This window comes from Epinephelus lanceolatus, chromosome 1, assembly GCF_041903045.1.
Source record: "Epinephelus lanceolatus isolate andai-2023 chromosome 1, ASM4190304v1, whole genome shotgun sequence".
Taxonomy (NCBI): domain Eukaryota; kingdom Metazoa; phylum Chordata; class Actinopteri; order Perciformes; family Serranidae; genus Epinephelus; species Epinephelus lanceolatus.
The window spans coordinates 26,146,478-26,159,378 of record NC_135734.1 but is presented as its reverse complement, the minus strand read 5'-3'; the positions used below and the strand labels follow the sequence as shown (position 1 = coordinate 26,159,378).

Below are 12,901 nucleotides of genomic sequence, written 5' to 3'. Positions count from 1 at the left end.
TTTCATAAAATCAAACTGCTTGAAGCTTGTACACTGAACTGGATGGGCAAAACCGGAAATTGACCCAACTCTAGTACAGATCTCCCCACATATGTCTGGGCACATGTGGATGGGGAAGTCTGCAGGGCAGACTGTCTGGTGTGTATGCATTACAATAGTGTAATGAAGAGGAGACAATATGTAGGTTATATTATCAAGGTGTAATCAGAGTAGACAGGATATGTCTATATGGAGACAAACATCGGAGACAATGTCCCATAAAACCCCTTCCTACCTCCCTCTCCCCTCCCAAACAAGGAAGAGTTGAATCTCACTCAATTGTCCCTCCCAGCTCCCTTGCAGTCAAGATGGGGGGTAAAGATAACAAAAACAGTGATTTTTTCATCTTGTATCGTGCCTAACTTTAGTGGATCATTGCATATTGGGTACAAATTAATCTGCAGATGCTCTGGTTCAAAATGAGAACAACCTTTTTATGGATGGCAGTTTTTTAACCACTACAAAGTCCAAAATTTGGCCTGTGATAGACCAGATAAGGCTTGTTTTTAGTCTAGCTGATTGCTGGAAATTCTGTTTGCTACGTGATTTAGTTGATCACTTGCAGCTTTACTTCTTGGTTAAGAGGAGTGAGGAGTCAGTGGTTAATGAGGGTACAAAACAGAGAAGTCAATAAAATGTACAGTACAGGCCAAAAGTTTGGACACACCTTCTCATTCAATGCGTTTTCTTTATTTTCATGACTATTTACATTGTAGATTCTCACTGAAGGCATCAAAACTATGAATGAACACATGTGGAGTTATGTACTTAAGAAAAAAAGGTGAAATAACTGAAAACATGTTTTATATTCTAGTTTCTTCAAAATAGCCACCCTTTGCTCTGATTACTGCTTTGCACACTCTTGGCATTCTCTCCATGAGCTTCAAGAGGTAGTCACCTGAAATGGTTTCCACTTCACAGGTGTGCCTTATCAGGGTTAATTAGTGTAATTTCTTGCTTTATCAATGGGGTTGGGACCATCAGTTGTGTTGTGCAGAAGTCAGGTTAATACACAGCCGACAGCCCTATTGGACAACTGTTAAAATTCATATTATGGCAAGAACCAATCAGCTAACTAAAGAAAAACGAGTGACCATCATTACTTTAAGAAATGAAGGTCAGTTAGTCCGGAAAATTGCAAAAACTTTAAATGTGTCCCCAAGTGGAGTCGCAAAAACCATCAAGCGCTACAACGAAACTGGCACACATGAGGACTGACCCAGGAAAGGAAGACCAAGAGTCACCTCTGCTTCTGAGGATAAGTTCATCCGAGTCACCAGCCTCAGAAATGGCAAGTTAACAGCAGCTCAGATCAGAGACCAGATGAATGCCACACAGAGTTCTAGCAGCAGACCCATCTCTAGAACAACTGTTAAGAGGAGACTGCGCGAATCAGGCCTTCATGGTCAAATAGCTGCTAGGAAACCACTGCTAAGGAGAGGCAACAAGCAGAAGAGATTTGTTTGGGCCAAGAAACACAAGGAATGGACATTAGACCAGTGGAAATCTGTGCTTTGGTCTGATGAGTCCAAATTTGAGATCTTTGGTTCCAACCGCCGTGTCTTTGTGAGACGCAGAAAAGGTGAACGGATGGATTCCACATGCCTGGTTCCCACTGTGAAGCATGGAGGAGGAGGTGTGATGGTGTGGGGGTGTTTTGCTGGTGACACTGTTGGGGATTTATTCAAAATTGAAGGCACACTGAACCAGCATGGCTACCACAGCATCCTGCAGCGACATGCCATCCCATCCGGTTTGCGTTTAGTTGGACGATCATTTATTTTTCAACAGGACAATGAGCCCAAACACACCTCCAGGCTGTGTAAGGGCTATTTGACCAAGAAGGAGAGTGATGGAGTGCTGCGGCAGATGACCTGGCCTCCACAGTCACCGGACCTGAACCCAATCGAGATGGTTTGGGGTGAGCTGGACCGCAGAGTGAAGGCAAAGGGGCCAACAAGTGCTAAACACCTCTGGGAACTCCTTCAAGACTGTTGGAAAACCATTTCAGGTGACTACCTCTTGAAGCTCATGGAGAGAATGCCAAGAGTGTGCAAAGCAGTAATCAGAGCAAAGGGTGGCTATTTTGAAGAAACTAGAATATAAAACATGTTTTCAGTTATTTCACCTTTTTTTCTTAAGTACATAACTCCACATGTGTTCATTCATAGTTTTGATGCCTTCAGTGAGAATCTACAATGTAAATAGTCATGAAAATAAAGAAAACGTATTGAATGAGAAGGTGTGTCCAAACTTTTGGCCTGTACTGTATATATATTTCAGAACATGTGAATCACCACAATCATGATAGGTCCTTGAACACACAGTCATAAATGTTCACACAGAATATTAGGCTGATTGGTCCAATAGTATGCAAGATTACCTGTGTACAAACGCATGATCCCCTCCAGGCTTTCACCTGACGGAGATAAAAATGCCTCAAGATAGTCCAAGTTCACAAAAATATAATGCATGAGAAATCCTCACAAGCTTTGTAGGATAGGATGCAGGTCACATATATAAATATTTTACTTTTGAAGTGGCTGTAACTTACCAGACAGAGGTGACAGTAGTATTTATGTGTGGAAATCCCCATTAAACACCTCAATGTTCACATTAACTCCTTTATAACTTTCTGCATCTCAGGGCTTGTTTATAGGCTTCTTTAATAAATGACCAGCACACACACACACATACACACACACACACACACACACACACACACACACACACACACATACAGCTCTGTGAATATTTCGGCAGTCGCTGGTTGTTGTACTGACAGTGGCTGGTTGGAAAATTTGAACACATCATCCAAACCTAGTTCCTACCACTATTAAAAGTTAATGTCTTATGCAAATGAACTTGATGTACTCTAGTGTTCTGGCAGAGACCATTTATTTTGCTGTAATACGGTTTCATTGATATGAAGTTTGTGGTTACAATAAACAAACACAAATAACGGAAACTCATGTGATTGTCTGTTTAGTTGCTAGAGCTGGCTTTGGGTTACAGATTGTGTTGACTGACTTCCTGTCTGAAAAACTGCACACACTGTGCAAAAAAGGTCAAATATTGGATGCCCCACTTCTCACCTTTATGTGGACAAATCTGTTCTTGGCAATGTACTTCTTGGCTTTAAAATGTCTTAAGTTATCATGATTAGTGTTTTTATGAATAATAGCAAGAGTATTTTAACTGTCTTGCACAAATGAAGTTGATTTCTTGTCATCTCTATCAATTTTTAATCATTAGAGGTACATACACTGATATTGTTAAAAATAAGATGAATGTAAAGGTGGCAAATATGCCTCAGAAATCATTATTTTTTAAACTTGTAAAACTTTTAAGCATTATATTTATCTATTTATTCTTTTTAATTTATTTTAGAAACCCCTCTGTGTTTGCTTGAGTTTTGAAGTAGGTCTTTTTTGAGCAAAAATTTCCAAACAGATTGTTGATTCATGGCATGGTTAGACCTCAGCTAAGCTGTTAACATCCTGCTCAGTTAGTAAACAGCAGAGAGGATGTGGAAACGCTACTTACCACCTCATTTTAGGTCCATCATGCAACAAGCCACACAGCTTGAGCAATAAGAACAATGTGTATTTAGGTCAACTTATTTAAAAAACTGTGGGTGATGGGTAGGTGTTGATTGTGGTTAGCATCTGTCATATGTCTAGGATGTGGTGGTAAAGTTTTCTGTCAATTATGGAGATAAATTTAGATTTAAGAGTGTGGTAGGCAAAAAGGCGTGGCCCATTTATCTCTCTGCTTGTCAAACTGGGTTAGCACACAATAGTGAGTTTGGATAGTATGATCATACCAAAGCAGCAAAAATAAAAAACAGTCAGACAAGTAGAGCAACATTACCATCGTAGTTTTTCCTCTGCATCGTGGGAACTGTGTATTGTTGGCATGATGTGTATGTGATGTTGCACAAAACTAGGGATCTTGTCAGAATTCAGTATTTGGTGTGGTTTGTGTGTCCACCTTTTGTGTGTCTTTCATGCTGATGTTTCCTTCTGTCTCTGTGTTCCTAAATTTGTTTGACCTTCATTTGGAAAGTTCTTTGACTAGCTTTGCTTTGAAAAATGATTAAAAATGGGACTTAGTTAGGAGCAGATATCTTGTACACTGTGAAATACAGAGCAGACAGGCCTACCTTGTGCCGCATAGAAGTCATGTGAGGAGGAAGGAAACGGCCTCTGCTGGCATCATGTGACGTAACATGGCAGGCAGCATGTAAAGGAGCTCGCTTGCATGTACACATAATCATATTCTTGCATACCCGTGCTCAGTCATATGAATTTTGACCACACAAACACAAGAAGTTACACTTTAGACACTGATTTTAAATGACAGTCATGAAAAAAGTTCAGTCAAGTTTTTATTTAGCTGCAGAGGAAATATTAAGCCAATTAAAACAGATAATATCGAACAACTACAAAGGCTGTATTACAGTGCTACAGTCTTGGTAACTACATAAGAAGCAAATCAATTGAGTGCGAATTCAGTGATTTTATTACACATACTAAGAGGAATGTTTGAATCCATGTGCAATAAAATATGTGTTTAATGGACATGTTGATTGTTTTTAAATACTGGTATTCATTTCATGGTTTAAAGGTTTTCTGTCATGAGATAATCAAAGCGGTGCATCATGAATAAGAGGTGGGAGGTAGAGAAGAAGTGGGAGTGACCAGAGATGCAGGGCCTCCTCCATTTTACAGCACAATAGAGCCTGAAGTGGTTCACCCTGGTCCCTCCCCTTTTCTGCCACGTGGTATATTCCAACTCAGTATTTAAATCCGGGAGCTTGAAGGCTGTACTGTTCATGCACTGAAAACCGGTGTAATCCAGGAAGCAGCTGAGGGACAGAGGCAGAGAGAGAGAGAGAATCAGAGGAAAGAGGAAAAAAACTGCTTCACCAGCACACTGGAGGTGGCGATAGTTACAACAGGAGAAGAAAAGAGAGGAGAAAAAGAGGGGTGGATTGTGTGATCTTGCTGTTAGAGCAGCTTGTGTTTAGAAGAGAGCGTATCCTGTCCCTCTCTTCTCTCTCTTTGCTGTCATTCTCTCTCTTCCACTGTGCCAGCGGGGGGAGGGTGCATCGGCCGTCCCAGGCCTAGTTACATGTCCCAGCATCCCGCAAGAGCTCAGGCCACTGCGACCGTAACGGAGACTGTGAGAACAGGACAAGACAGGGAGATAGAGGTACTGTAACCTATGCTGCCTAATGATGTACAGTACCATATACTGTAGAGCCTTTGAATGTGAATACTGTGTTACAAGAAGTTACAGCAGTTCTGTGAGAAGCATGGTACTTATCACTCTGAAAATACTGCACAAGCAAGCTCATAGTGACAGATGAGGTGTCAGTAAACACAGTTGGTGTGTACTGGAATAAGCTGACAGCATGTAGCAAACAGTGTGAGGAAATGATATAGAAATGAGGGGAGGGAGAGAGGAAAAATACGTCATGCATCTGTTAGGTCGGTCTGTTGCTTTGATGCTGATATTTGGAAAGCTTAATGTGTTGCCACAGTTTATTGCAGTCTTTCCATTGCAGTGAGTAAACATTTGGGGCATCAAGTCCCTGCTGCTGTTTTCTACAGTCCTGTATAATGCGGTTATATTGCCCAGAGGATTAATTACCGAGATCCTTGTGTGAGTGTGCAGATGCGAAACTGAACATATACAGGATATGGCACAGGTTCTACAAGAGTGAGCAGTAAATTAGAAAGGCGGCTGCAGCAGAGTTTCACTTGCTGAGAAGGTGCCACTGAAGCTGGAAGAAAATTAACCTATTATTCAGAAGTGCATCTTCATCAACACTGTACTCCTCAGGCAGCTTGTGTGAGTAGACAGATACTGTGAACTGCTGGAGCCTCAGTTTTAAAAGTCCATCTGAGCATGTTGACCTTCCTGATGTTTATAAGGGCAGCATTTTTGTGAGAACAGCTGACATATGTTTTGTGCGTTGGCGTATGTGATGGGAGTGACAAGTGACTTATCTGTCTTCTCTTAAAGGCTGTTTGTGTTCTACATGTTAAGCTGCGGCGTAGCAGTAAAGGTACATTTCTCTCACCACAGTACTGAGAATTATCTTGGTTTTCCTGCATGCATTGAAGTGTATTTTTGTCTTTCCTGTAGACCTTCATTAAGTTTAAAAAAAGACGAGAAAATCATGTCCCAACTGTTTACAAAGAGAATTTGCAGGCAGCAGTTTTTAGCCGGCAATTTTCACCAGCAGCGTTCGTTCCCCTGTATTGAGCCCTAGTGCTGATAATATATTTTCAAGACGAAGACCCGAAGTAGAGGTTTATTCTCATCTGTGGTTGCTAAGGAACATCTGAAGCATGTGCCATCACTCTCCCTCTCAGGGAATAAAGTGAAATCTGTTCCTAAACATTGGAGCCACAAACCCAGTAGACCTAAAAGTAAACTGAAACACTTTTTAATGGGACACTACGGTGCATTTTTTTTATACCATTACCAGTTTCTCCGATTCTAAGATACCCATTATGCATTGCTGCTGCGTGACTTCTCTGGCTCTGCATGACTTTTAGCAGTACAGACAACAGGCTCCCTTGTGTTTGCATTAGTATTTAATATCTCTGCAAATATAAGTAGTCAGCCTTTATTTATGAATTCGACTCGATGATTGTTCTCATGGTTTGATAATGGCGGAGTTTATGTGTCTGAATAATACATGCACAAACATATGGTTGACTGTAATACTAAGCAGGGCTGGGCAATATTTCTTTAGTGAGTGTTTATTGATTTTCAGCACAATCATATTGTGATGACAAGATCAGTATGTTATTGTTCTACAACTTTCTGTTGTCGAAGCTAATAATGTAGCGCAAACTGTCAAAGAGGTATTAAAATTGGGTTTTGAAGATGAACTTTGGACACGTATGAAGTCAGGCCTCCTGTTATGTGTAAAAGTGAAACACAGTTTAAACATCAGGTAGATTATATTATATATGTTACATTATTTAGAGACCATGTTGCCCAGTCTTGAGGCAGAGCTCCCGCACCTACATTTCACTGTTGGGCAGAGGGTCATGTGGGCACTTTGCTGTATCTTGCTGCAGGGGAAACCACATTTACTAATGATCCACAGTTTTAATTGCAGGGTCCGAAACTAGGATTGACACAGTCAAGCTTCGTTTTAAAAGAGACTGTCATGTGCGACAGAATTCACATGTTTTTGTAACCATATTCGTTGTTGTTTAGCCTTTTCAAAGCAACCTTTTCACTGCGGTCAAAAAACTGTTTGCTCTCCAGCTTGCTGCACACAAGGGAAGCATGCAGCTGTATAAACGGGGCGGTCTATCAGCAATCTAGTATGGTGTTATGTCAGGGTGTGTCTAATTTTAAAAAAAAAAAGTGAAGAAGAAGGGAGAGAACAGACAGGAGGTTGCTTAGCACAATAGGTCATTTCTCCTTGCAGCTGTAGTCTCCTTCACATCTGGAAAAAAACACATCTGATGAACAATAAATAAAGGCTAAAAGTATATTTCCCATAAGAGTTGACTCCTCGTCCCTTAGGCATAAAGCCAGCAGAGATCCTAACCCCTTGACATGAAGTGACAAGGAGAATCATCAGTTATTACAAACAGAAACTCCTGCTGGTCGTGTTTGTTTCAGTTGTGAGGTTACATGTGAGAAGATGGGTTAAATTATCCATATCATGTCATCAGCTCTAGTGTCATGCTGGGGCGAACAACGGAGCGAGCAGTGCCTCAATGTGCTAGCTGTTCCTTTGCTATTTGTTTACCCAGCACAGTGTGCTTAACGAGTTGAAATCCATGCAGATGAGGCGGTACAAGGCCAGATGCATTCACCAAAATGCCAGTTACCCTGGGTGTTGTTATTGTGGTGAAGACTGCCTCTTTGACAGCGCACTGAGAATAGTTGTCTAACAACGAGGTCTGTTCCCAGCACAATGTGACGCACTTCATTATTTGGTGATTTAATCAGTAAGCATACTCATTACTTGAGAGATGTGCTCATCAATTACAGGAATAGAATGAATGTAGAAATTAAACTGGGAGATAACTGAAGGGGAAGTGCTGTTCTTCTCTGCAGTGGCAGCTAAATCTCATTAATTCTCTGGATATCATAATGTTTATTATCGCAGTGAATGGCTCAGCCAGCAGGCCTGATGGAGAAGGTTTGATAACTATGTGGGGCTTATGGCACTTCAGTTGACTAGTTTGGTTGTCAAAATACACTGAAGAGCATATTACAGAAAATACAAATAGTTAAATTGATACAGATTGTTGTGGTCATGAAATATTTTAATGGACATAAGGGTACAATGTTTTTTTTTTTTTTTGACCTCCAAAACTAGTCTGCTGCCACTTTGGACCCAAGGGACAGGGAGTACGAGACAAGCTGGAAGGATTCTATTGATCCTCAGCTCCTCAGATTCTAGGTGACTGTCTCTCTGGTAGGGTTCAAAGGAACAGGTGGGTAGTGTATGTGGGCGGTGTGCAGACTCAGGTCCCAGGGATGTGAGAGAAAGCCGAGATGGAGAGCTTTGTCAATAACGTGCTGGTCTAAGAAATTAACTCACAATGGCTACATGAAGATAGAAGGGCTGAAGCAGTTCATTTTAAAATAGATAAAACAATGCACTCGCACAGTAAACAGTGTGTTTGAGGTGAGGCTAGAGGCAGGGTTTCTGGCATTTGCATGCATTCAGGATCTGCATAGTGGTTTGAAACCACAAAAAAAGAAGTGCTTATGTCAAGACTTTACAGAAATACTACCCCACAAAAAGATATATGGGTGTTTTGTTCCGTGCTGATCCAAACTGTCTTCACAGATGAGTCGCACAGACTTAATTTCTCTCAAGGACAAGCCCACACTCTATAGCCATCATGTTTTTTATGGTTGGACTCCATCATAGCCCAGACATCAAAGACGCTGATCTTTATTGATCATGTTATGTCGAATTAAGATATAAAATGATCAAGACAAATAACAGCACTGTCTAGTTGCTATTTGGACTTTTATTTTAAATTAACCATTAACTGACTGAATCACCCCGGCCTTTATGACTAAGTCCTCCCCATCATAAACTTGCCTCTATTGTTGTTTTGATGGTGTGTCTCTTGGCTGTGTTTTTGTTTCTGTTGGTTTTGCATGTCAGTAGAGTGGTTTTTGTAAGAAGCTTGACAGTGCTGATCAGAATATGAGCCAAAACTCAAAGAGAGAATCTGCGGTGCAACGTTTTTTTATTCCTCTGCTTTCCTTTTCTTCCTTTTCCTATTTTTGATTTTGTGGTCTGCTCCCTGTCTGATTGTGTTTAGTTGTTTAGATGTGTGTAGAAAGTCTGTGCTCCCTACTACCCGTCAGGTCAGTTTATATATATATAGCCCAATATCACAAATCACATTTAATCACCATCATTTGCAGTAAAGGCTTTACAATCTTCGCAGCAAATGACATGCTCTATCCTTAGACCCTGGTCCTATACTACCATGATGTCACTGAGATAAATAGAGTCAGGGGTGCTGGATTAAAAGTCATCTGTGTTGGACAGGCCAGGGATTACATGGATACTATACTAGGGATGTGTGTGTGTGTGTGTGTGTGTGTGTGTGTGTGTGTGTGTCTGCAGTTGAAGTCATCTGTTTGTCCATGTGAAAATAAACATGTCTTTGTATCCACACACGAGTGCGCTGTGCATTTAATCTGATAAAGTAGCTCAGCTGATATCAGTTTATCACAGAAATATTTGCACAGGCGTTTATGTTAGCTATTATGTTGTAGCAAGAAACGCCAGTATAAATTAGGGATGAAAGAGTTAACAGTTTCATAATAAACTGCAGTAAAATTCCCTGCGGTTTGTGTAACCGTTACAAATTTTATTTATCATTAAAGCCGTGTTTGATGACTGCTCTTTGAAAAATTCATGGTAAATACTGTGCAGCATGAAACAAAGTCAATAGCAGTGTCACAGACGTATGGCTGCATGGTGCCATCTTTTATGTTAACGCACATTTGATATGGTTTTCATAGGTTTACTTCAGGCATGTAACTATTTTGTTTATTCAAACCAAAGGCGCATAATGCTGCTGATTTGACTTGTCGTTTTCAGTATAAAACTCAGTGAAATGATATCAGTGTGTGTATATCAGAACTTTTAAAACATTTTCAGCACATTTTAACAAAATGGCAATAATACTGATAACTGATAATTTTGGTCACTGTAATCGTAATATGAAACTTTCATACAAAGATGACAAAGATGAGTTTAAGGTAATTTATGGTGTTTTCATATATAGTTCTCAAAAAACAAACTGAACTCAGTCCTCTTAAAGTGCACCAAAAAGTGGACCTACAGAAAAATGACTCCGCTCTTTTTGTGTTCACATTATCAGTTCATTTGAAAGAGGGCTCAATTCTCTTTCTGGTCCACTTCAGCTCTGACAGGGCCTCAGTCCTCTTTCTATTCACACTAGCCTATATATGATATATATTGACTTTACTTTGACAAGGCACTGCAGTGTGATTATGAAGCCCCTCACTTTCAGATGAACTTAAAACTGGAGGAAAACCTTAGGGTTGATGTATTCTACATTCCACATCTGGAGATGTGCAGTATTTTCTGTGGACCAAGCTACTCCTGGTCCTACGTCCTTGCAAGTGTTATAGGCCGACATGGTTTGGTCTGTTTTTTCAAGCGTCCCAGTGCAATAGCACGTGATCTAGAGGGCTAAATACAGTGGCAAAGAGCAAAGCGGGCCCAGAGCGCTTTGTGTTCACAATGCACAGGTTAACTGAACTACACTGTGGACTTGAAGTGAACCGAACTCAGACTTGGAGTGTTCACATATGCACAAAAATGCTGAGTCACCGCTCCGAGTCTGAGCTCTTAAAAGAACCAAGTGTGACAACACCCTTAGAAAGTGTTGTCAATGTTTATTTTTTAACAATAAAATGGTGTACACAGTGCATACCGTGATCACAATTATTGAAAAATCCAGTTTATGGAATTCTTCTTGAAATATTTTTGTTATGTCTTTATGCAAGATTTTTTAAAAACTCATATATATAGATATCTACCTCATAATCCAGTATTGGTTGGGCCATAAGGGTGCATGTATGTTCAAACATGTTTTGTTTTTTTTAGCAGATTGCGGCATTCTTTTAAAACTTCTGTGTGCAGCATTTAAACGTTTTACAGTGTCATACTACTATTAGTGTACTGTGGAGTGATACCCTCTGTTTATTCTTTACTCCACAGCCTTGGAGGCAGACGGCAGATGGCAAAGACTAATTGTCACAGGGCAGACGCAGCAACAATAATGGCACCAATTATAGAGGAGAATGAAAACACCACCCCCAAAGCCATAGACCATTATACTTATTATATGCACATAACTATGATACCATTTAAATTATGGCTGTCTTTAAGTACACAAGAATTAGTAAATTTGATGTTCATCAGTGAGATGAGACAAAGGTGTTTTGTCTTTTGGTAGTTTATCAATGAAGAAAGACAACACACACTCTCAAAAAAGAAGAAAAACAAAAGAAAAAAGTCTGGAGGTGCTCGGCCACAGAACAACAGCATACAACAGGATTCTGCTTGGTGCTCTGGTGATTGCCTAATGCCATGCAGCTGTGCGATTGGGAATGGAGGTTGTTTCTGCATGTCTCACCCTACTTTTCTGTCTTTTCACACACTGAGGAAGACACTTGTCGAAACCGGTCTGTGTGTTTGATCGCCTGTACCAGTGAGGTATTAAAAGTTGGTAACGAAGGACGCCGAGTGTTGCTGGCTTTTTCTTGTTTAGTCTTTTGGTAGTTTTCCACTCTTGTCTTTGGTTTAGTCTGGAGTGGAGCTGGCGTCATCTGTTTCCAGCAGGTCTAGAGTGGGGAAGGCCCTTCTGTGTCATTCACAGGTGTGTGTGGGGGTACGCACACGTGTCATTGTGTTCATGTGGGTGAGGGCAAGTCTTTTTCAAGTGTGTGTGCATGCCTGTGTGATTGAAGTGACACAGTATCTATTGGTACAGCTGTCTTTCCGTAAGCCAGCTTCTGTTCTTGGACATAATACAAGGATTTCCATGCAGCCACAGCCACTGTCACCAGAGCTTCATAGGTAATCATGGTTATGTCCTATTTGCATTTGTTTAACTTCTGGCTGACTGTTTGCAGCTGATGTCTTTGTGTTTGATGCCCTCTGTGTAGCTTATAATAGGCTAATGTATCCATGTAGCTGAGGGAAGGAAACAAAGGCGGTTCATGGCCAAAGATTACTCAATCCTGAAAAGTTATGTGTTGTGTGTGTGGTTATGTGTTACAGGAACTTCTGTAATGACAGTGGAAGATTTAAATCGACTGGTTTATGGGTTTACATAAAATGAACTGATAGCAGCAGTTGTTCGTATTAGCTGTTTGTCCAGCATCTGTTGCTTTTAACTGGATAAATGTGTACTTATTTTAGTTTGAAGGATCACAGGAGTCAAAGCTGTATAGTCTGAGGCAAATTTATGCTTGCTAAAATCATAGTTTTCCCCACTCAAACCACCACACGTTGCAATCTTTGGTAAACCAAATGTGAGTTATTTTCTGTTTTTGTCTGTGCTGGTAATAGTTAGCTTAGTTTATTTTTACATATTTGCCTGTCTCTGTTTTCAATAGACTGTGAAATGATGAACAATTCTTAAGTTTGCAGAGAGATGGGCATCATTTCCATTGAATTAGCCGTGAGCTGGCAAAGCACCCAGATGGTCCGTGTGTATCTGAACCCCCATGAGTTCAGTCAGTTTCTACACATTGCACATAATGTTGTATGCAGTTGGCTGTACACTGTGACTAATTGGACACTATA

At 40.5% G+C, this 12,901-nt stretch overlaps 1 protein-coding gene across 8 annotated transcripts in view; it reads left to right on the top strand.

The window, feature by feature from the left end:
- ampd2a (adenosine monophosphate deaminase 2a) overlaps positions 1-12,901 on the top strand; it is a 42,219-nt gene that overhangs the window by 11,610 nt on the left and 17,708 nt on the right. The window contains exon 1 of one of the 8 annotated variants that reach the window (XM_033626279.2): positions 4,874-5,256. The exons of 6 other annotated variants lie outside the window; for them this stretch is intronic. The gene's annotated coding sequence lies outside the window, so the exon portion shown is untranslated. Of the gene's footprint in view, positions 1-4,873; positions 5,257-12,071; positions 12,170-12,901 lie in introns of those variants that run through there. One more of the 8 variants, XM_033626278.2, reaches the window with a different exon arrangement.